The 22,671-nt window shown below is 55.7% G+C and overlaps 1 protein-coding gene and 1 pseudogene across 1 annotated transcript in view; both read left to right on the top strand.

The window, feature by feature from the left end:
- Positions 1–22,671, top strand: part of CGAS (cyclic GMP-AMP synthase) — a 70,751-nt gene that overhangs the window by 28,376 nt on the left and 19,704 nt on the right. The gene's annotated exons all lie outside the window — the stretch shown is intronic.
- On the top strand, positions 4,084–5,550 carry LOC118621241 (annotated as a pseudogene).

Here is a 22,671-nt window from a genome sequence, read left to right as displayed (position 1 = left end):
CTCCTGGTGCCACTTTCTATATGTTCTTTCTCATCTCTAGGCCTGAATATGTTCCCCTCCTGGAATGCTTATCCCATTCTTCTACAACTCTCCTAACCCACTGGTTTCTTCCGCAGCAGGTTTTCATGATCCTCACTGCCATTAGATTGGGTTCCCCTATTATAAGATATTATAGCTCCTTATCTTTGCTAGGCTACAGTCCTCATAACATTTTTTTAAATCCTCACTCCAAGATATATTTCCATATCTCCACATAGAGTGGGGGAGGAGGGCGAGAGATCCATTTGTTGTTCCACTTCTTTAGGCATTCATTGGTTGCTTCTTGTATTTGTCCTGATCCAGGATCAAACCCGCAACCATGGCTATTGAAACGTTTCTCTAACCAACTGAGCTACCGGACCAGGGCTCACAACATGTTTAATTACTTGTTTAATATCTGTCTTTCCTTATCCTTTGAGACGACATGGAGGGACCTGGAGAGTATTATGCTAAGTGACACAAGCCAATTAGAGAAAGACAAATATCACACGATCTCACTTATTTGTGGAATATAATGAACAAAACAAACTGATGAACAAAATAGACCCAGAGACATAGAAGTAGGGTACAGACTGACAAACCTCAGAAGAGAAGGTGGGGGGGGGTGGCAGGAGAGGGAAGAAATAAACCACAGAACTTATATGCATGTAGGCATAACCATGGACATAGACAACAATGCTTGGGACAGGGCGTGGGAGGTGGTGGGATCAGATGGAGGGTGTCAATGGAGGAAAAAGGAAAAACATCTGTTACAAAAATAAATTAATAATAAATAAAATTTGAAAAGAAAAAAAAATCTATCTTTCCTGGTAAGCAGTAGTCCCCAGTACTTAGAATAAATGAAATTATTTGAACATTAGAAAAGTGATATGAAGTAGCCTTCTAAGGAGTTTTAATTCTCACCTGATGTACTCTTCCCAGAATCCCAGAATGTTAATTAATTCACCGATAACCCTCCAATCATTTCTAGTGATATGGGTAATTGACACTCCAGTCTCCCTTTAAGGGTGGGGAAAAAAACCTCATGTAATTTGATTTATAATTTTATTCAATATTCAGTTAGCAAAACAGAAGAAATACAGCTGCAGCAAAACCTCAACCCTGTCTTTAAAGAAAAAAAAGTTTTATCCTTATTGTTGAAAACATTACAGATGTCTCTCCTTTTTTCCCCACTGACACCCTCCTCTCCACTCCTGCCCCCTCTCCTGCCTTCAATGAAGAATTATCCGTGTCCATTGGCTATACATATATGCATATAAGTTAAAACCTCAACTCCTTAACAAGTCCAAATATGTACCATACATCAGGATTTAGCATCATTCAAACAGCAATATGGAATCTAAATACTCTGCAGTTGTTTAAACAGCACATTACAAGGGGTCTGTGACAGTAGTGCTCTCAGGGAGAAAATGTCCTCTTACATACGCCAACTTAGAGAAGAGTAACTATTGGGTACATATCAGTTTTGTGACACTATAGATATAAAGCAAAGAGTGGAATTGGAAAGTTACATGCAGCCAAACACAGAGGGGTCAGGTTGAACGTGAAACAGGCCAATTAGACAGAAATAAAGTAGCAAAGTAGGTATAGGGTGATAGACAATTTACAGGCAAGAGAACAGAAGAGTTTTCTAGGTAAAAATGTCTGTGGGGTGAGTAATGAGGAGCCAGGGTAAACTATGCTTACTCACCCTGCTCTTCCAGTGCTGGGAGTCTTATGACTGTGCCTGCATGACTAACCTGGCTACTTAGTCTTCAATCCCTCTGCTTAGACCAGGGACCCATCCGAAATCACATTCTTAGTGTACACTATCTGGCATAGCCCAGAGCCCCAGGTATATACAAGACACTTACAAATATATTTTTATTTGTTGATTGAAAGAGAAAGAGATTGATTTCCACTTATTTATGCAATCATTGGTTGATTCCTGTGTGTGGCCTGAGCTTGGATCAAACCTACAACTTTTTTGTATCAGAATAATACTTTCTAACCAACTGAGCTACCCAGCCGGGGCTATATTAAGACACTTTTATCAGCCAGGATATTCCAGCGGCTTAGAAGTCATCTCCCAGGAGTCTGTCAGGGGCCAGTCCTTTCTTTGGAATGTGCAGTCTGAACACCCTAACTCTGCTGAGTTAACCCTTTTCTGCACATCCTACTTATGAGTTAAGGGAATCCTCATTGATCTTAAGTTGAACTGATTGATATATCTATGTTAAGAGATGATGTACTAAAATTACTGAACACCTAGAAACACAGTGTTCAGGTCCCTGGATTGTAAAAGCCCCTTTTTTTCCTACCATGACTGTAATAATTAAGAAAAAGAAGAATAAAAAATTTCTCATCAGAAAATATTTGAACCTTAATCTATCTGTGGAATCATTTTCTGGATTCCATGACAAGCAACTGGAGCCCTTGGAAGAGGAAAATAGAACCATAGAGCAGAGGTCTTCAGAATGGAGCAGGCACATCCTTGGGCATCCTGGAAGACCACCCATGTACACTTGCAGTTTTAAGGAAATGTATTTCCAAATTTCAGCTTCCAGTTTACTCTTCCGTGAGATTGATCAGCTTGCAAACAGGCCTAACTATACAACAGTCCTTCCATTTTACAATGAAAAAATATATACATCTCTCACATCACAATTCACACCAGGGCTCACTGCCCTGGGATATAGGAAAACCTCTTTATACCAAAGAGAAGGATATATCGACGTACTGGATTCAGGAAACACTTTAAAAAATTAATCCATTGGCAGATGAATAAATAAGTAAAATGTGGTATAGACACAGAATGGAATAATTCAGCCTTAAAAAGGAAGGCTGACATATGCAACAACATGGATGAACCTTGAGGACATTATCTCAAGTGAAATCAGCCAGTCATTAAACCACCAAGACTGGGTGGTTCACTTTCTTATATACCTAGACTAGTCAAATTCAGAGACAGAAAGTAGAAGGTGGTTGCCAGGTGCTAGAGAGAGGGAAGACTGGGGTTTTAATGTTTGATGGGTACAGACTTTCAGTTTTCCAAGGTGAAGAGTTCTGGAGATGCATGGTGGTGATGGCTGCATAACAATGTAGCCCTGGCCGGTTTGGCTCAGCGGTTAGAGCATCAGCCTCGGTCCAGAGAGACCTCGGTTTGGTTCCTGTTAAGAGTGCATAACTTGGTTGCAATTTGTTCCCAGCCCTGGTTGGTCGTGCAGGTGGCAGCCACTTGATGTGTCCCTTTCATGTCGATGTTTCTCTCTCTCTCTCTCCCTCCCATTCTATCTGAACAAAAAATGGGGATTAAAAAACAAACAAACCAACAACAAATAAACAAAAACAAAACAATGTTAATGTATTTAATGTCACTGAACTGTACACTTAAAAATAGTACAGTTGGTATGATTTTAAAAAAGTAAATAAGGCATTCTAAACCCAAGGGGTTCCTGTCTCATATGTATTTCTGTAAAGAGCTTGGCTTTAGAAATGGATTTTTGAAAGCCTGTATTGTGATACTCTGGAATCTGAACAGCCATGCATTGTTTAAAGTGTATAATTCTTTGATGGGTTTTTGAGAACCGATGGATAAAACTCATGAATACAAACTTCACATGATTTCTTTAAGATTGTGTGTGCTGCCCTGGCCGGTTTGGCTCAGTGGTTAGAGCGTCGGCCTGTGGTCCGGAGAGACCCGGGTTCAGTTCCCGCTAAGGGCACGTACTTCGGTTGCAGTTTGTCCCCGGCCCTGGTTGGTCGTGCGGGTGGCAGCCACTCGATGTGTCCCTTCACATCGATGTTTCTCTCTCTCTCTCTCTCCCTCCCACTCTATCTGTACAAAAAATGGAAAAATATCCTCGGGTGAGGATTAAAAAAAAAAAAAAAGATTGTGTGTGCTTTCAAAAAGTTTCATAGGCTCTCTGATCCTCCTGTTCATCAGTCAGCCGCGTCTTCCTGCGCAGGGCCAGCTGCAACCGTGAGATACTGATGAAGGTCAGAGTGGACAGATTTGTCTGTATTGAGTGCCTGGTCACCAGGGATGCGTTTAACTCTGGCAAAATGGATATTGTTGCCATCAATGACCCCTTCACTGAACTCAACTACAAGGTCTACATGTTCCAGTAAGATTCTACTCACGGCAAGTTCAAAGACATCGTCAAGGCCAAGAACATTTCCATCCTCCAGGAGCGAGACCCCTGCCAACATCAAAAGAGGTGATGCTGGTACTGAGTATGTTGTGGAGTCCACTGGTGTGTTTACTACCTTGGAGAACACTGGGGCTCACTTGAAGGATGGAGCTAAGAAGGTCCTCATCTCTGCTGCTCCTGCAGATTCCCCCATTTTGTGATGGGTGTGAACCATGACAATATGACAACTCCCTCAAGATTGTCAGCGATGCCTCCTGTACCACCAACTGCTTGGCCCCCCTGGCCAAGGTCTTCCATGACAACTATGGCATTGTGGAGGGACTGATGACCACAGTCCATGCCATCACTGCCACCCAGAAGACCATGATGACCCCTCTGGGAAACTGTAGCTTGATGGCCGAGGGGCTGCTCAGAACATTATCCCTGCTTCTGCTGGTGCTGTCAAGGCTATGGACATCCATAAGGTGAATGGAAAGCTCAGTGGCATGGCTTCCCATGTCCCCATTCCCAATGTGTCAGTTGTGGGTCTGACCTGCCACCTGGAGAAAGCTGCCAAATACAGTGACATCAAGAATGTAGTGAGCCTGGCTGGTGTGGATCAGTGGTTGAGCATCGGTACCATGGACTGAGAGGTCCTGGTTGGACTCACAGTCAGGACACATTCCCAGATTGTGGGGCCGGATCCCTGGTGGGGAGCTTGTGGGCAGGGGGGAGGGGATGGCCCATCTATGTATCGATGTATCTTTGTCATATCGAGGTTTCTCTCTCTCTCTGTGCCTCTCTTTTTTAAAAAGATCAATGAAAACATATATATATACACACACATAAATTATATAGATATATTTTTTTATTCCTCACCCGAGGACATTTTTTTTTTTGGTACCTGCCCCTAGCAGGAACCGAACCCAGGACTCTCTGGTTCGCTGGCCGACGCTCCAACCGCTGAGCCAGACTGACCAGGGGTGACATTTTTGTTCCTATAGAGTGGGAAATAGAGAGAGGAAGAGACAGAGAAACATCCACGTGAAAGGGAGACATCGAGTGGCTGCCTCCGGCATGACCCCAACCAGGGCCAGGAGGAACCGGAAACCGAGATAAGTGCCCTTGAGGGGATTGAACCCATGACTCACTGGCCAATAATCTAATCGCTGAGCCAAATCAGCCAAGGCCAATGAAAACATATTAAAAGGAAGAAGAATGTAGTGAAACAGGCATCAAAGGGCCCCTTCAAGGGCATCCTGAGCTATACTGAGGACCAGGTTGTCTGCTGTGACTTTAACAGTGACACCCATTCCAGTGTTGGGGTGGCACTGCCCTCAACGACAACTTTGTGAAGCTCATTTCCTGGCATGACACTGAATTTGGCTACAGCAAATAGGGTGGTGGACCACATGACCTCCAAGGAGTAAGAACCCCCTGGACCACCAGCCCCAACAAGAGGAAGAGAGGCCCTCAGCTGCTGGGGAGTCTTGCCCCCAATGGATCCCCCAACACACTGAGGATCTCCTGACCTCCAAGTTTCCATCGCAGACTCCCTGAAGCAGGGGAGGGGCTTAGGGAGCCCTAGCTTGTCAGGCACCAGCAATTAAGTTCACTGTATCCAGCGAGGGAAAGAAAAAGTCAAATAAAATAAAAAATTATTTCAAATATAATGAATCTTAATCACTTTCAACCTTGTAAAAGGGGAACGTTTTCTATTTCCCATTAAATAAAAAACACCCTTTTTTAAACTTACATTGAAAAAGTTTGTCAACCTCAATGGGCGAGAAAGCCTGTAGTTTTCCAAAACTCTTTTAGCTGGTATTCCAGCAAATGCGTCCGACTGTGACTATTCCTGAGAGTGTTTTCTCGCGGGTTAGGCTTTGAGTGCTTACCAAGCTGGTGGCAGCGACTCTCTCCCGGCCCCTGGGCCGCCCACTCTGCAGCGGGGGGCGTGGCTCCCAGGTGACGCCCCTACGTGGCTTCACATTTTGTGCGTCCTCCCCTGCCGTCTTCGCTGCTTTCTCAGCAGACTTTCAATTTTAAGTTTCAAATTTCATTTCCCGCCACCAGCCGCAACAACTGGTTTCTCTAGACGAGGCCTTTTCGCTTAAGAGACACCTTCCAGGTAGAGAGAGCGCCAGCCACGGATCCTCTGCGCGGAAAGGCTACACGCGCAGGTCCGAAGATGAGCGCCAAGACGCCCAAAGCTTCAGCGCGGGGTGAGAAGGGCGACCCGCCCAAGCCACTGCCGAGGAAGCCCACTCCAAGGAAGTCCAGCGAATGTTCGGTTTTCTCCGAAGCTGTCCGGGACAAGGAACAGAATTCCGGCTCCAAAAGGGCGTGGGAATCCCCGCAGCAGAAGACCGACCCGGGATCCCAGGAGAGACCTCAGGTAAGCACTCAGAGTGCGGGCGCCCAAACGGCGCCAATGAGAGCTGAGGGCGCGACTGGGGCAGGGCAGACGACTCAGGGACTGGGGCCAGAGCCAAACGCAGCTCCGGAGCCACAACCTCCCAAGGTTGGCTCTCCCAGCAAAGGCGGCACAGTCACCAAAAAGGCGCAACTAAAAGCTGACGGCCCAGGCATCCAAGGGCCACAGCCACCCGCAGCCCAGGAATTAACAATTCCCAAAGCAGCTGCTCGCCCCAAGAGCGAAACACTCACCAAGAATGCACCTCTGAGGTGCAAGTACCTGGTGGTCTGTCAGGATGATATGCCCGAAAAGCTGGAGCCACCCGCGGCCCCGCAGCCACCTCTTCCCAAGGCTGCACCTGAAAGCCAGGGAGGCGCACGCGCCAAGCAGAAGAAGCCCCGGAGCGCTGCGGGCCCAGTCGGGGAAGAGCCAGAGGCTCCCGCAACCCCGGAGCCACCACCTCCCACGGCTAGATCGGGCCGCAAGGGCGGCGCACGCACCACCAATGCACCTCTGAGCAGCGAGGACCGGGTGGACAGTGAGGCAGATATGCCCGAAGTGCGGGAGCGAACCGCAGCCCCGCAGAAGCGCCTTCCCGGGGCTGGATCTCGCAGCAAGGTCGGAGAATACACGAAGAAGGCGCCTCTGAACCTGGAGGCAAACGTGGATTGGCTCAGGCTTCCGGTCCAGGGGACAGCGCCTCCGCCTCCAGCAGATCCGGAGCCTCCCACTCCCATTGCTGGAAAACGCGGCAAGGGCGCACATCACACCAAGAAGGCGCCTCTCAGCGCCGAGGACCGGGCTCCAGGTCAGGCGGGGAAGCCACAGGCAGCGCCACAGCCGCCCCATCTGGGCACAGGACTTATCCCCAGGGTGGGCACACGCATCAAGGAGGAGCCCCTGAGTGCGGAACCCCTCTTGGACCTGCAGGCGGCTAGGGTGGAAGGGCTGGAGACTCCTGCAGACCCGCAGCCGCCCCTTCCCAAGACTGCGCCTCTAATCAAGGGAGGCGCACGCGCCAAGAAGAAGCCTCAGAGCGCCGGGGGCCCAGTTCATGCACAGCCAGAGCCTCCGGCAGCCACTGAGCCACCACTGCCTGTGGCTGGATCTCGACCCAAGGGCGGCGCTCCCGCCCAGAAGGCTCTTCCGACTGTTGAAGACCTGGTGGGCTGGCTGACAGATGAACCTGAGAGGTCCAAGCCTCATGCAACCCAGCAGCCGCCCCTTCAGGGAGCTGCGTCTTGCAGCAAGGGCGGCTTAGGCGCTGAGAAGGCGCCTCTGGCCACTGAGGGCGCAGTGCATGGACAGACGGTTGTGCACCAGGAGCCGGTGCCTGCGGGCGAACCGCAGTCTGGTCTTCCCAAGGCTGCGCCTCTAAGCCAGGAAAGCGCCCGCGCCAAGGAGAACAAGTCCCTGAGCGCTGCAGGCCCAGTCGTGGAGGAGCCAGAGCCTCCCGCAGCCACGGAGCCACCACCTCCCATTGCTGGGAAACGCGGCAAGGGCGCCCATCACACCAAGAAGGTGCCTCTCAGCGCTGAGGACCCGGTGCCCAGTCAGGTCGGGAAGCCACAGGCAGCGCCACAGCCGCCCCATCTGGGCACAGGACTTATCCCCAGGGTGGGCACAGGCACCGAGGAGGAGCCTCTGAGTGGCGAACCCGTCTTGGACCTGCGGGCGGCTAGGGTGGAAGGGCAGGAGACTCCAGCAACCCCGCAGCCGCCCCTTCCCAAGGCTGCGCCTCTAATCAAGGGAGGCGCACGCGCCAAAAAGACGACTCTGAGTGCCAGGGGCCCAGTCCTAGAACAGCCACATCCTCCCGCAGCCACTGAGCCAGCACTGCCTGTGGCTGGATCTCGCACCAAGGGCGGTGCAAGCACCAAGAAGGCTGCTGGGAGTGCAGAACTGGTCTTGGACCAACAGCGGGGTCTAGCCGAGGGGCTGGAGAGTCCTGAAACCCCGCAGCCGCACCTTCCCGGGGCTGGATCTCGCGGCAAGGGCGGCGAACGCACTACGAAGGCTCTGCTGAACCTCCAGGCAACCATGAACTGGCTCAGGCATCCGGTCCAGGGGACAGCGCCCCCCACGACCGCAGCTCCGGAGCCACCCCCTCCCATTGCTGGAAAACGCGGCAAGGGCGCCCATCACACCAAGAAGGCACCTCTCAGCGCTGAGGACCCGGTGCCCAGTCAGGTCGGGAAGCCACAGGCAGCGCCACAGCCGCCCCATCTGGGCACAGGACTTATCCCCAGGGTGGGCACACGCATCAAGGAGGAGCCCCTGAGTGCGGAACCCCTCTTGGACCTGCAGGCGGCTAGGGTGGAAGGGCTGGAGACTCCTGCAGACCCGCAGCCGCCCCTTCCCAAGACTGCGCCTCTAATCAAGGGAGGCGCACGCGCCAAGAAGAAGCCTCAGAGCGCCGGGGGCCCAGTTCATGCACAGCCAGAGCCTCCGGCAGCCACTGAGCCAGCACTGCCTGTGGCTGGATCTCGACCCAAGGGCGGCGCTCCCGCCAAGAAGGGTCCTCCGACTGTTCAAGACCTGGTGGGCTGGCTGACAGATGAACCTGAGAGGTCCAAGCCTCATGCAACCCAGCAGCCGCCCCTTCAGGGACCTGCGTCTTGCAGCAAGGGCGGCTTAGGCGCTGAGAAGGCGCCGCTGGTCACTGAGGGCACAGTGCATGGACAGACGGTTGTGCACCAGGAGCCGGTGCCTGCGGTCGAACCGCAGCCTGGTCTTCCCAAGGCTGCGCCTCTAAGCCAGGAAAGCGCCCGGGCCAAGGAGAAGAAGTCCATGAACGCTGCGGGCCCAGTCGTGGAAGAGCCAGAACCTCCCAAGGCCGCGGAACCACCACCTCCCATTGCTGGAAAACGCGGCAAGGGCGCACATCACACCAAGAAGGCGCCTCTCAGCGCCTCGGACCGGGCTCCAGGTCAGGCGGGGAAGCCACAGGCAGCGCCACAGCCGCCCCATCTGGGCACAGGACTTATCCCCAGGGTGGGCACACGCATCAAGGAGGAGCCCCTGAGTGCGGAACCCCTCTTGGACCTGCAGGCGGCTAGGGTGGAAGGGCTGGAGACTCCTGCAGACCCGCAGCCGCCCCTTCCCAAGACTGCGCCTCTAATCAAGGGAGGCGCACGCGCCAAGAAGAAGCCTCAGAGCGCCGGGGGCCCAGTTCATGCACAGCCAGAGCCTCCGGCAGCCACTGAGCCACCACTGCCTGTGGCTGGATCTCGACCCAAGGGCGGCGCTCCCGCCCAGAAGGCTCTTCCGACTGTTGAAGACCTGGTGGGCTGGCTGACAGATGAACCTGAGAGGTCCAAGCCTCATGCAACCCAGCAGCCGCCCCTTCAGGGAGCTGCGTCTTGCAGCAAGGGCGGCTTAGGCGCTGAGAAGGCGCCTCTGGCCACTGAGGGCGCAGTGCATGGACAGACGGTTGTGCACCAGGAGCCGGTGCCTGCGGGCGAACCGCAGTCTGGTCTTCCCAAGGCTGCGCCTCTAAGCCAGGAAAGCGCCCGCGCCAAGGAGAACAAGTCCCTGAGCGCTGCAGGCCCAGTCGTGGAGGAGCCAGAGCCTCCCGCAGCCACGGAGCCACCACCTCCCATTGCTGGGAAACGCGGCAAGGGCGCCCATCACACCAAGAAGGTGCCTCTCAGCGCTGAGGACCCGGTGCCCAGTCAGGTCGGGAAGCCACAGGCAGCGCCACAGCCGCCCCATCTGGGCACAGGACTTATCCCCAGGGTGGGCACAGGCACCGAGGAGGAGCCTCTGAGTGGCGAACCCGTCTTGGACCTGCGGGCGGCTAGGGTGGAAGGGCAGGAGACTCCAGCAACCCCGCAGCCGCCCCTTCCCAAGGCTGCGCCTCTAATCAAGGGAGGCGCACGCGCCAAAAAGACGACTCTGAGTGCCAGGGGCCCAGTCCTAGAACAGCCACATCCTCCCGCAGCCACTGAGCCAGCACTGCCTGTGGCTGGATCTCGCACCAAGGGCGGTGCAAGCACCAAGAAGGCTGCTGGGAGTGCAGAACTGGTCTTGGACCAACAGCGGGGTCTAGCCGAGGGGCTGGAGAGTCCTGAAACCCCGCAGCCGCACCTTCCCGGGGCTGGATCTCGCGGCAAGGGCGGCGAACGCACTACGAAGGCTCTGCTGAACCTCCAGGCAACCATGAACTGGCTCAGGCATCCGGTCCAGGGGACAGCGCCCCCCACGACCGCAGCTCCGGAGCCACCCCCTCCCATTGCTGGAAAACGCGGCAAGGGCGCCCATCACACCAAGAAGGCACCTCTCAGCGCTGAGGACCCGGTGCCCAGTCAGGTCGGGAAGCCACAGGCAGCGCCACAGCCGCCCCATCTGGGCACAGGACTTATCCCCAGGGTGGGCACACGCATGAAGGAGGAGCCCCTGAGTGCGGAACCCCTCTTGGACCTGCAGGCGGCTAGGGTGGAAGGGCTGGAGACTCCTGCAGACCCGCAGCCGCCCCTTCCCAAGACTGCGCCTCTAATCAAGGGAGGCGCACGCGCCAAGAAGAAGCCTCAGAGCGCCGGGGGCCCAGTTCATGCACAGCCAGAGCCTCCGGCAGCCACTGAGCCAGCACTGCCTGTGGCTGGATCTCGACCCAAGGGCGGCGCTCCCGCCAAGAAGGGTCCTCCGACTGTTCAAGACCTGGTGGGCTGGCTGACAGATGAACCTGAGAGGTCCAAGCCTCATGCAACCCAGCAGCCGCCCCTTCAGGGACCTGCGTCTTGCAGCAAGGGCGGCTTAGGCGCTGAGAAGGCGCCGCTGGTCACTGAGGGCACAGTGCATGGACAGACGGTTGTGCACCAGGAGCCGGTGCCTGCGGTCGAACCGCAGCCTGGTCTTCCCAAGGCTGCGCCTCTAAGCCAGGAAAGCGCCCGGGCCAAGGAGAAGAAGTCCATGAACGCTGCGGGCCCAGTCGTGGAAGAGCCAGAACCTCCCAAGGCCGCGGAACCACCACCTCCCATTGCTGGAAAACGCGGCAAGGGCGCACATCACACCAAGAAGGCGCCTCTCAGCGCCTCGGACCGGGCTCCAGGTCAGGCGGGGAAGCCACAGGCAGCGCCACAGCCGCCCCATCTGGGCACAGGACTTATCCCCAGGGTGGGCACACGCATCAAGGAGGAGCCCCTGAGTGCGGAACCCCTCTTGGACCTGCAGGCGGCTAGGGTGGAAGGGCTGGAGACTCCTGCAGACCCGCAGCCGCCCCTTCCCAAGACTGCGCCTCTAATCAAGGGAGGCGCACGCGCCAAGAAGAAGCCTCAGAGCGCCGGGGGCCCAGTTCATGCACAGCCAGAGCCTCCGGCAGCCACTGAGCCACCACTGCCTGTGGCTGGATCTCGACCCAAGGGCGGCGCTCCCGCCCAGAAGGCTCTTCCGACTGTTGAAGACCTGGTGGGCTGGCTGACAGATGAACCTGAGAGGTCCAAGCCTCATGCAACCCAGCAGCCGCCCCTTCAGGGAGCTGCGTCTTGCAGCAAGGGCGGCTTAGGCGCTGAGAAGGCGCCTCTGGCCACTGAGGGCGCAGTGCATGGACAGACGGTTGTGCACCAGGAGCCGGTGCCTGCGGGCGAACCGCAGTCTGGTCTTCCCAAGGCTGCGCCTCTAAGCCAGGAAAGCGCCCGCGCCAAGGAGAACAAGTCCCTGAGCGCTGCAGGCCCAGTCGTGGAGGAGCCAGAGCCTCCCGCAGCCACGGAGCCACCACCTCCCATTGCTGGGAAACGCGGCAAGGGCGCCCATCACACCAAGAAGGTGCCTCTCAGCGCTGAGGACCCGGTGCCCAGTCAGGTCGGGAAGCCACAGGCAGCGCCACAGCCGCCCCATCTGGGCACAGGACTTATCCCCAGGGTGGGCACAGGCACCGAGGAGGAGCCTCTGAGTGGCGAACCCGTCTTGGACCTGCGGGCGGCTAGGGTGGAAGGGCAGGAGACTCCAGCAACCCCGCAGCCGCCCCTTCCCAAGGCTGCGCCTCTAATCAAGGGAGGCGCACGCGCCAAAAAGACGACTCTGAGTGCCAGGGGCCCAGTCCTAGAACAGCCACATCCTCCCGCAGCCACTGAGCCAGCACTGCCTGTGGCTGGATCTCGCACCAAGGGCGGTGCAAGCACCAAGAAGGCTGCTGGGAGTGCAGAACTGGTCTTGGACCAACAGCGGGGTCTAGCCGAGGGGCTGGAGAGTCCTGAAACCCCGCAGCCGCACCTTCCCGGGGCTGGATCTCGCGGCAAGGGCGGCGAACGCACTACGAAGGCTCTGCTGAACCTCCAGGCAACCATGAACTGGCTCAGGCATCCGGTCCAGGGGACAGCGCCCCCCACGACCGCAGCTCCGGAGCCACCCCCTCCCATTGCTGGAAAACGCGGCAAGGGCGCCCATCACACCAAGAAGGCACCTCTCAGCGCTGAGGACCCGGTGCCCAGTCAGGTCGGGAAGCCACAGGCAGCGCCACAGCCGCCCCATCTGGGCACAGGACTTATCCCCAGGGTGGGCACACGCATGAAGGAGGAGCCCCTGAGTGCGGAACCCCTCTTGGACCTGCAGGCGGCTAGGGTGGAAGGGCTGGAGACTCCTGCAGACCCGCAGCCGCCCCTTCCCAAGACTGCGCCTCTAATCAAGGGAGGCGCACGCGCCAAGAAGAAGCCTCAGAGCGCCGGGGGCCCAGTTCATGCACAGCCAGAGCCTCCGGCAGCCACTGAGCCAGCACTGCCTGTGGCTGGATCTCGACCCAAGGGCGGCGCTCCCGCCAAGAAGGGTCCTCCGACTGTTCAAGACCTGGTGGGCTGGCTGACAGATGAACCTGAGAGGTCCAAGCCTCATGCAACCCAGCAGCCGCCCCTTCAGGGACCTGCGTCTTGCAGCAAGGGCGGCTTAGGCGCTGAGAAGGCGCCGCTGGTCACTGAGGGCACAGTGCATGGACAGACGGTTGTGCACCAGGAGCCGGTGCCTGCGGTCGAACCGCAGCCTGGTCTTCCCAAGGCTGCGCCTCTAAGCCAGGAAAGCGCCCGGGCCAAGGAGAAGAAGTCCATGAACGCTGCGGGCCCAGTCGTGGAAGAGCCAGAACCTCCCAAGGCCGCGGAACCACCACCTCCCATTGCTGGAAAACGCGGCAAGGGCGCACATCACACCAAGAAGGCGCCTCTCAGCGCCTCGGACCGGGCTCCAGGTCAGGCGGGGAAGCCACAGGCAGCGCCACAGCCGCCCCATCTGGGCACAGGACTTATCCCCAGGGTGGGCACACGCATCAAGGAGGAGCCCCTGAGTGCGGAACCCCTCTTGGACCTGCAGGCGGCTAGGGTGGAAGGGCTGGAGACTCCTGCAGACCCGCAGCCGCCCCTTCCCAAGACTGCGCCTCTAATCAAGGGAGGCGCACGCGCCAAGAAGAAGCCTCAGAGCGCCGGGGGCCCAGTTCATGCACAGCCAGAGCCTCCGGCAGCCACTGAGCCAGCACTGCCTGTGGCTGGATCTCGACCCAAGGGCGGCGCTCCCGCCAAGAAGGGTCCTCCGACTGTTCAAGACCTGGTGGGCTGGCTGACAGATGAACCTGAGAGGTCCAAGCCTCATGCAACCCAGCAGCCGCCCCTTCAGGGACCTGCGTCTTGCAGCAAGGGCGGCTTAGGCGCTGAGAAGGCGCCGCTGGTCACTGAGGGCACAGTGCATGGACAGACGGTTGTGCACCAGGAGCCGGTGCCTGCGGTCGAACCGCAGCCTGGTCTTCCCAAGGCTGCGCCTCTAAGCCAGGAAAGCGCCCGGGCCAAGGAGAAGAAGTCCATGAACGCTGCGGGCCCAGTCGTGGAAGAGCCAGAACCTCCCAAGGCCGCGGAACCACCACCTCCCATTGCTGGAAAACGCGGCAAGGGCGCACATCACACCAAGAAGGCGCCTCTCAGCGCCTCGGACCGGGCTCCAGGTCAGGCGGGGAAGCCACAGGCAGCGCCACAGCCGCCCCATCTGGGCACAGGACTTATCCCCAGGGTGGGCACACGCATCAAGGAGGAGCCCCTGAGTGCGGAACCCCTCTTGGACCTGCAGGCGGCTAGGGTGGAAGGGCTGGAGACTCCTGCAGACCCGCAGCCGCCCCTTCCCAAGACTGCGCCTCTAATCAAGGGAGGCGCACGCGCCAAGAAGAAGCCTCAGAGCGCCGGGGGCCCAGTTCATGCACAGCCAGAGCCTCCGGCAGCCACTGAGCCACCACTGCCTGTGGCTGGATCTCGACCCAAGGGCGGCGCTCCCGCCCAGAAGGCTCTTCCGACTGTTGAAGACCTGGTGGGCTGGCTGACAGATGAACCTGAGAGGTCCAAGCCTCATGCAACCCAGCAGCCGCCCCTTCAGGGAGCTGCGTCTTGCAGCAAGGGCGGCTTAGGCGCTGAGAAGGCGCCTCTGGCCACTGAGGGCGCAGTGCATGGACAGACGGTTGTGCACCAGGAGCCGGTGCCTGCGGGCGAACCGCAGTCTGGTCTTCCCAAGGCTGCGCCTCTAAGCCAGGAAAGCGCCCGCGCCAAGGAGAACAAGTCCCTGAGCGCTGCAGGCCCAGTCGTGGAGGAGCCAGAGCCTCCCGCAGCCACGGAGCCACCACCTCCCATTGCTGGGAAACGCGGCAAGGGCGCCCATCACACCAAGAAGGTGCCTCTCAGCGCTGAGGACCCGGTGCCCAGTCAGGTCGGGAAGCCACAGGCAGCGCCACAGCCGCCCCATCTGGGCACAGGACTTATCCCCAGGGTGGGCACAGGCACCGAGGAGGAGCCTCTGAGTGGCGAACCCGTCTTGGACCTGCGGGCGGCTAGGGTGGAAGGGCAGGAGACTCCAGCAACCCCGCAGCCGCCCCTTCCCAAGGCTGCGCCTCTAATCAAGGGAGGCGCACGCGCCAAAAAGACGACTCTGAGTGCCAGGGGCCCAGTCCTAGAACAGCCACATCCTCCCGCAGCCACTGAGCCAGCACTGCCTGTGGCTGGATCTCGCACCAAGGGCGGTGCAAGCACCAAGAAGGCTGCTGGGAGTGCAGAACTGGTCTTGGACCAACAGCGGGGTCTAGCCGAGGGGCTGGAGAGTCCTGAAACCCCGCAGCCGCACCTTCCCGGGGCTGGATCTCGCGGCAAGGGCGGCGAACGCACTACGAAGGCTCTGCTGAACCTCCAGGCAACCATGAACTGGCTCAGGCATCCGGTCCAGGGGACAGCGCCCCCCACGACCGCAGCTCCGGAGCCACCCCCTCCCATTGCTGGAAAACGCGGCAAGGGCGCCCATCACACCAAGAAGGCACCTCTCAGCGCTGAGGACCCGGTGCCCAGTCAGGTCGGGAAGCCACAGGCAGCGCCACAGCCGCCCCATCTGGGCACAGGACTTATCCCCAGGGTGGGCACAGGCACCAAGGAGGAGCCTCTGAGTGCGGAACCCGTCTTGGACCTGCAGGCGGCTAGGGTGGAAGGGCAGGAGACTCCAGCAACCCCGCAGCCGCCCCTTCCCAAGGCTGCGCCTCTAATCAAGGGAGGCACACGGGCCAAGAAGAAGCCTCAGAGCTCCGGGGGCCCAGTTGTAGAACAGCCACATCCTAACGCAGCCATTGAGCCAGCACTGCCTGTGGCTGGATCTCGCACCAAGGGCGGTGCAAGCACCAAGAAGGCTGCTCGGAGTGCAAAACAGGTCTTGGACCAACAGCGGGGTCTAGCCGAGGGGCTGGAGAGTCCTGAAACCCCGCAGCCGCACCTTCCCGGGGCTGGATCTCGCGGCAAGGGCGGCGAACGCACCAAGAAGGCTCTGCTGAACCTCCAGGCAACCATGAACTGGCTCAGGCATCCGGTCCAGGGGACAGCGCCCCCCACGACCGCAGCTCCGGAGCCACCCCCTCCCATTGCTGGAAAACGCGGCAAGGGCGCCCATCACACCAAGAAGGCACCTCTCAGCGCTGAGGACCCGGTGCCCAGTCAGGTCGGGAAGCCACAGGCAGCGCCACAGCCGCCCCATCTGGGCACAGGACTTATCCCCAGGGTGGGCACACGCATCAAGGAGGAGCCCCTGAGTGCGGAACCCCTCTTGGACCTGCAGGCGGCTAGGGTGGAAGGACTGGAGACTCCTGCAGACCCGCAGCCGCCCCTTCCCAAGACTGCGCCTCTAATCAAGGGAGGCGCACGCGCCAAGAAGAAGCCTCAGAGCGCCGGGGGCCCAGTTCATGCACAGCCAGAGCCTCTGGCAGCCACTGAGCCAGCACTGCCTGTGGCTGGATCTCGACCCAAGGGCGGCGCTCCCGCCAAGAAGGGTCCTCCGACTGTTCAAGACCTGGTGGGCTGGCTGACAGATGAACCTGAGAGGTCCAAGCCTCATGCAACCCAGCAGCCGCCCCTTCAGGGACCTGCGTCTTGCAGCAAGGGCGGCTTAGGCGCTGAGAAGGCGCCGCTGGTCACTGAGGGCACAGTGCATGGACAGACGGTTGTGCACCAGGAGCCGGTGACTGCGGTCGAACCGCAGCCTGGTCTTCCCAAGGCTGCGCCTCTAAGCCAGGAAAGCGCCCGGGCCAAGGAGAAGAAGTCCATGAACGCTGCGGGCCCAGTCGTGGAAGAGCCAGAACCTCCCAAGGCCGCGGAACCACCACCTCCCATTGCTGGAAAACGCGGCAAGGGCGCACATCACACCAAGAAGGCGCCTCTCAGCGCCTCGGACCGGGCTCCAGGTCAGGCGGGGAAGCCACAGGCAGCGCCACAGCCGCCCCATCTGGGCACAGGACTTATCCCCAGGGTGGGCACACGCATCAAGGAGGAGCCCCTGAGTGCGGAACCCCTCTTGGACCTGCAGGCGGCTAGGGTGGAAGGGCTGGAGACTCCTGCAGACCCGCAGCCGCCCCTTCCCAAGACTGCGCCTCTAATCAAGGGAGGCGCACGCGCCAAGAAGAAGCCTCAGAGCGCCGGGGGCCCAGTTCATGCACAGCCAGAGCCTCCGGCAGCCACTGAGCCACCACTGCCTGTGGCTGGATCTCGACCCAAGGGCGGCGCTCCCGCCCAGAAGGCTCTTCCGACTGTTGAAGACCTGGTGGGCTGGCTGACAGATGAACCTGAGAGGTCCAAGCCTCATGCAACCCAGCAGCCGCCCCTTCAGGGAGCTGCGTCTTGCAGCAAGGGCGGCTTAGGCGCTGAGAAGGCGCCTCTGGCCACTGAGGGCGCAGTGCATGGACAGACGGTTGTGCACCAGGAGCCGGTGCCTCCGGGCGAACCGCAGCCTGGTCTTCCCAAGGCTGCGCCTCTAAGCCAGGAAAGCGCCCGCGCCAAGGAGAACAAGTCCCTGAGCGCTGCAGGCCCAGTCGTGGAGGAGCCAGAGCCTCCCGCAGCCACGGAGCCACCACCTCCCATTGCTGGGAAACGCGGCAAGGGCGCCCATCACACCAAGAAGGCGCCTCTCAGCGCTGAGAACTCGGTGCCCAGTCAGGTCGGGAAGCCACAGGCAGCGCCACAGCCGCCCCATCTGGGCACAGGACTTATCCCCAGGGTGGGCACAGGCACCAAGGAGGAGCCTCTGAGTGCGGAACCCGTCTTGGACCTGCAGGCGGCTAGGGTGGAAGGGCAGGAGACTCCAGCAACCCCGCAGCCGCCCCTTCCCAAGGCTGCGCCTCTAATCAAGGGAGGCGCACGCGCCGAGAAGAAGCCTCAGAGCTCCGGGGGCCCAGTTGTAGAACAGCCACATCCTCCCGCAGCCACTGAGCCAGCACTGCCTGTGGCTGGATCTGGCCTCAAGGGCGGTGTAAGCACCAAGAAGGCTCCTCCGACTGTTCAATACCTGGTGGGCTGGCTGACAGATCAACCTGAGAGGTCCAAGCCTCATGCAACCCCGCAGCCGCCCATTCCGGGAGCTGTGTCTGGCTGCAAGGGTGGCTTAGGCGCCCAGAAGGCGTCTCGGACGGCTGAGGGCTCTGTGGTTGGACAGACTGTTGTGCCCCAAAAGATGGTGCCTCCCGCAGAACCGCAGCCCGGTCTTCCTAAGGCTGCGCCTCTAAACCAGGGAGGCGTACGCGCCATGCAGAAGAAGCAGCCCCTGAGCCCTGCCGGCCCTGTCGTGGAAGAGCCAGAGCCTCTCGAAGCCACCGAGCCTGCACTTCCCGTGGCTGGATGTCGTCCCAAGCGCCGAGTAAGCACCAAGAAGGCTGGTCCGAGTGCAGAATCCGTCTTAGACCTGCAGAAGCTTCTGGGCGAAGGGCTGGAAGCTGTAGTAGCTCATCATCAGCCCCTTCCCAAGGCTGCACTTCTAATCAAGGGAGGCTCACGCACCAAAAAGAAGGCTCTGAGCGCTGCCGTCCTAGGCAATGAGGAGCCAGAGCCCCCTGCAACCCCTGAGCCACCACCTCCCAAAGCTAGATCTCGCCCCAAGGGCGGCGCACGCACCAACAATGCACCTCTGGGCGGCGAGGATCGGCTGGACAGTCTGGCAGATATGCCCGAAGTGCTGGAGCGACCCCCAGCCCCGCAGCCTCTTCTTTCCGGGGCTGGCTCTCGCCCCAAGGGCGGCCCACCCACAAAGGTGGCACCCCTGATCGGCGAGAGAGCATTGGACAGTCAGGAGCGTGTGTCCCAGGGGCCGGAGCCTTCCATAGACCAGCTGCCTGCTCTTCCCCTGGCTTCCTCTCGGCGGAAGGGCGGAGCACGCCATAAGAAGGCACCTCTGAGTGCGGAGGACGCGGTGGAGAGTCTGGCAGGTATGACGGTCGCGCCTGAGCCTCTCTCAGCCGGGCAGCCGTTGCTTCCCAGGGTTGGAACTCGAAGCGGGAGGGTCGTTCGGTCTGCTGTGGAGCAGAGAACTAGATCTAAGCCTTTTGAGGTCCTGGGCCACTAACCACTGTTTCCAGCCCGTAGGCTCGGCCAGAAGGCGGCCTTACCGGGCCGCTGGAAACCCCGGGCGGTGCTGAAGAAGTTGAGGCTAAGCCGCCAGGAAATCTCAGAGGCAGCGGAGATTGTAAACAAGATCGTGGACTGCCTGCTACGAAGACTGCAGAGCTGGCAGTCCGAATTCAAAGGGGTCTCACTGCTAAACACTGGGAGCTACTATGAGCAAGTGAAGGTGAGCTACCTATGGCCTGCACTCCTCTGTCCCAGGCTGGGCTGGTCTTCCTAACCCTTCTTCCAACCACCCGGATATTCCCCACCTCCTACTTTACTTCATAAGAATCTCAGACTCTAGTTCTTTAGTTCTCATTAAAACCACGAACAGTTCTTCTTTTGTTTATTCATCATCACTACATCCCACGAACATAGAGCCCGCCTAGATTGATTGGCAGCCACTGTCAAGACACTGCTTTTGGGGGAAGTCAAATGTATCGATTAATTCATTCAAGCAGACCTGTATTGTGTTTCTTCAACAGTGCTACACTTGGTGTTTTCTGGTCAGATTATGACTTGGATGATTAGATGTAATCTTCGAAAAAACACACAAAATTAACATATCTAAGAAACTTTTCCTATGAGGACATCTGTACTTCAAAGGAAAAGTATTTTCAGTCTCTTTCTCCAACCACTCTCGCCTCAGTTTGTTTTTACTTTGTTTAAAAAAAAAAAGTTTTTATTGATTATTAGAGAGAGGAAAGGAGAGGGGGAGAAAGAGAGAGAGAAACATCTATGTGAGAGAGAAGCATTGTTTGGTTGCCTGGACTCACACCCTTACGTGGGACCGAACCCACAACCTAGGCATGTGTTCTGATGGGGAATTCAACCAGCGGCTTTTGGTGCACAGGATGAGGCTCAATCAACTGAGCCACACCAGCCAGGACTCTCAATTTCTTATTCAGGTGCTATGGGAAGCTCGCAGTGAGTGATGTTAAAAACATTTAAGAGAAAATCTCCTACAGATACTAAAAAGCATACTTCCTAAATACAGGTCAGATGTAACTGTTCTTATGTGTGTAGTCCACGTCTCCATTTGTTTATGGATTTTTTTTTTTTTTATTAAAGCCATCATTCCAGTATAAATTGAAGGTTTAGGAAGAGGTCTCTGATTGGCATTTGTTTCCAGACCAGTGGCAGTGGTGAAAGTGGGCAGCCTTGCTTGGTCTTGATCTTACAGTAAATGCTTTTAGCTGTTCCCTGTTGAGCAGTGGGTTTGTCATGTGTGGGCTTTCATTATGTTGAGGTATGTTTCCTTTTTCCCCACTTTGCTGAGAGCTTTTATCACAAATGGATGCTGGATTTTATCAAATGTTGTTCTGCATCCTTTGATATAATCATATGATTTTTATCCTTCATTTTGTTTATGTGATGTATCACTTTATTTGATTTGTGGATATTAAACCAACCCTGCATCCCAGGAATAAATACCACTTGATCATGGTGTATGATCTTTTTAATGTATTCCTGAATTTGGTTTGCTAATATTTTGTTGAGGACTTTTTCATCTATGTTCATCGGGGACATTGTGTGTGATGTCTTTGGTTTGGGAATGAGGGTAATGGTGACCTTGGTGAGCTTGGGAGCCTTCCCTCCTCTTAAATTCTTTTGAATAGTTTAAGAAGGATAGGTGTTCATTCTTAAATGTTTGGTCAAATTCACCTGTGAAGCCATCAATCCAGGACTTTTGTTTGCTGGGAGTTTTTTTTTTTTTTTTAATTACTGATTTGATTTTGTTTGTAGTAATTTGTCTGTTCAGATGTTCTGTTTCTTCTATATTTTGTCTTGGAAAATTGTATGTTTGTAAGCACTTATCCATTTCTTCAAAACTGTCCAATTTGTTGGCATATAATTGTTTGTACTATTTTCTTATAGTCCTTTGTCCTTCTGTGGTTGAGTTGTCACTTCTCTTTTGTTTCTGATTTTTCTTTTACATGGTTCCTCTTACTGTTTTTCTTGATGAGTTTGGTTAAAGATTCATCAATCTTGTTTATCTTTTCAAAGAACCAGCTCTTGGTTTCATTGTTTTTTTTTTTAGACTCTACTTTTTAAAAAATATATTTTGATTGATTTTTAGAGAGAGAGAAAGGGAGAGGGAGAAAGAGAAACATTAATGTGAGAGAGGAACATCAATCAGCTGCCTCCTGCATGGTCCCTATGATGGATGGAACTGGCAACTCTGGCATGTGCCCTGACAGAAAATTGAACTGGCAACCTTTTAATACATGGGATGATGCCCAACCAACTGAGCCACAACAGCCAGTGCTAAACTCTACTTTGTGTATTTCCACTCTGATCTTTATTATTGCTTTTCTTCTGTCCACTGTGAGCTTTATTTATTGTTCTTTTTCTAGTTAATTAGTTGTGTAAGGTTAGCTTTTTTTATTTGAGATTTTTCTTATTTCTCGAGGTAGGCCTGTATTGCTATGAATTTCCCTCTTAGGACTGCATTTTCTGTGCCCCATACATTTTGATTCATTTTGTTTTCATTTGTCTCAAGGTATCTTTTTGTTTCTTCCTTGATCTCATTGTTAACCCATTCATTGTTTAGTAGCATATTATTTAACCTCCATGTGTTTGCTCAGTTTTTTTCCTGTAATTGATTTCTAGTTTCATATCAATGTGGTTGTAGAAGATGCTTCATAGGATTGCAGTCTTTTTATTTTCATTTTTTTGGTTAATCTTCAGCCAAGGATATTTTTTGCATTGGATTATTAGAGAGTGGAAGGGAGAGAGAGAGGGAGAGAGAGAAAGAAAAACATCTATGTCAGAGAGACACATTGACTGGTTGCCTTCCACACAACCCCAACCAGGGTCAAGAATTGAACCCGCAACTGAGGTACACGCCCTTGACTGGGAATCAAACCTGTGACCCTTCAGTCCATAGACTGATGCTCCAATTGCCGAGCCAAACTGGCTAGGGTGAATTTAATTCTTTTTAAATTTATTGTTACTGTTGTGTGGCCTAACATGTGGCCTATCCTAGAAAATGTTCCATGTGCACTTGAAAAGAATGTATATTCTGCTGCTTTGAGATAAAATGCTCTGAAGATGAAATCCATTTTGTCTAATATATCCATGTAAGGCTGATGTTTTCTTGTTGATTTTCTGTCTGGAAGATCTATGCATTAATGTCAGTGAGGTGTTAAAGTCCCCTACCATGCCTCTATTACTGTTGATCTTTGCCTTCATGTACATCAATATTTGCTTTTTATATTTAGGTGCTCCTTTTTTTTTTTTTTTT

The sequence above is a fragment of the Molossus molossus genome, unplaced genomic scaffold (genome assembly GCF_014108415.1).
Source record: "Molossus molossus isolate mMolMol1 unplaced genomic scaffold, mMolMol1.p scaffold_m16_p_8, whole genome shotgun sequence".
Taxonomy (NCBI): domain Eukaryota; kingdom Metazoa; phylum Chordata; class Mammalia; order Chiroptera; family Molossidae; genus Molossus; species Molossus molossus.
This window is presented reverse-complemented; position numbering and strand designations above follow the sequence as displayed.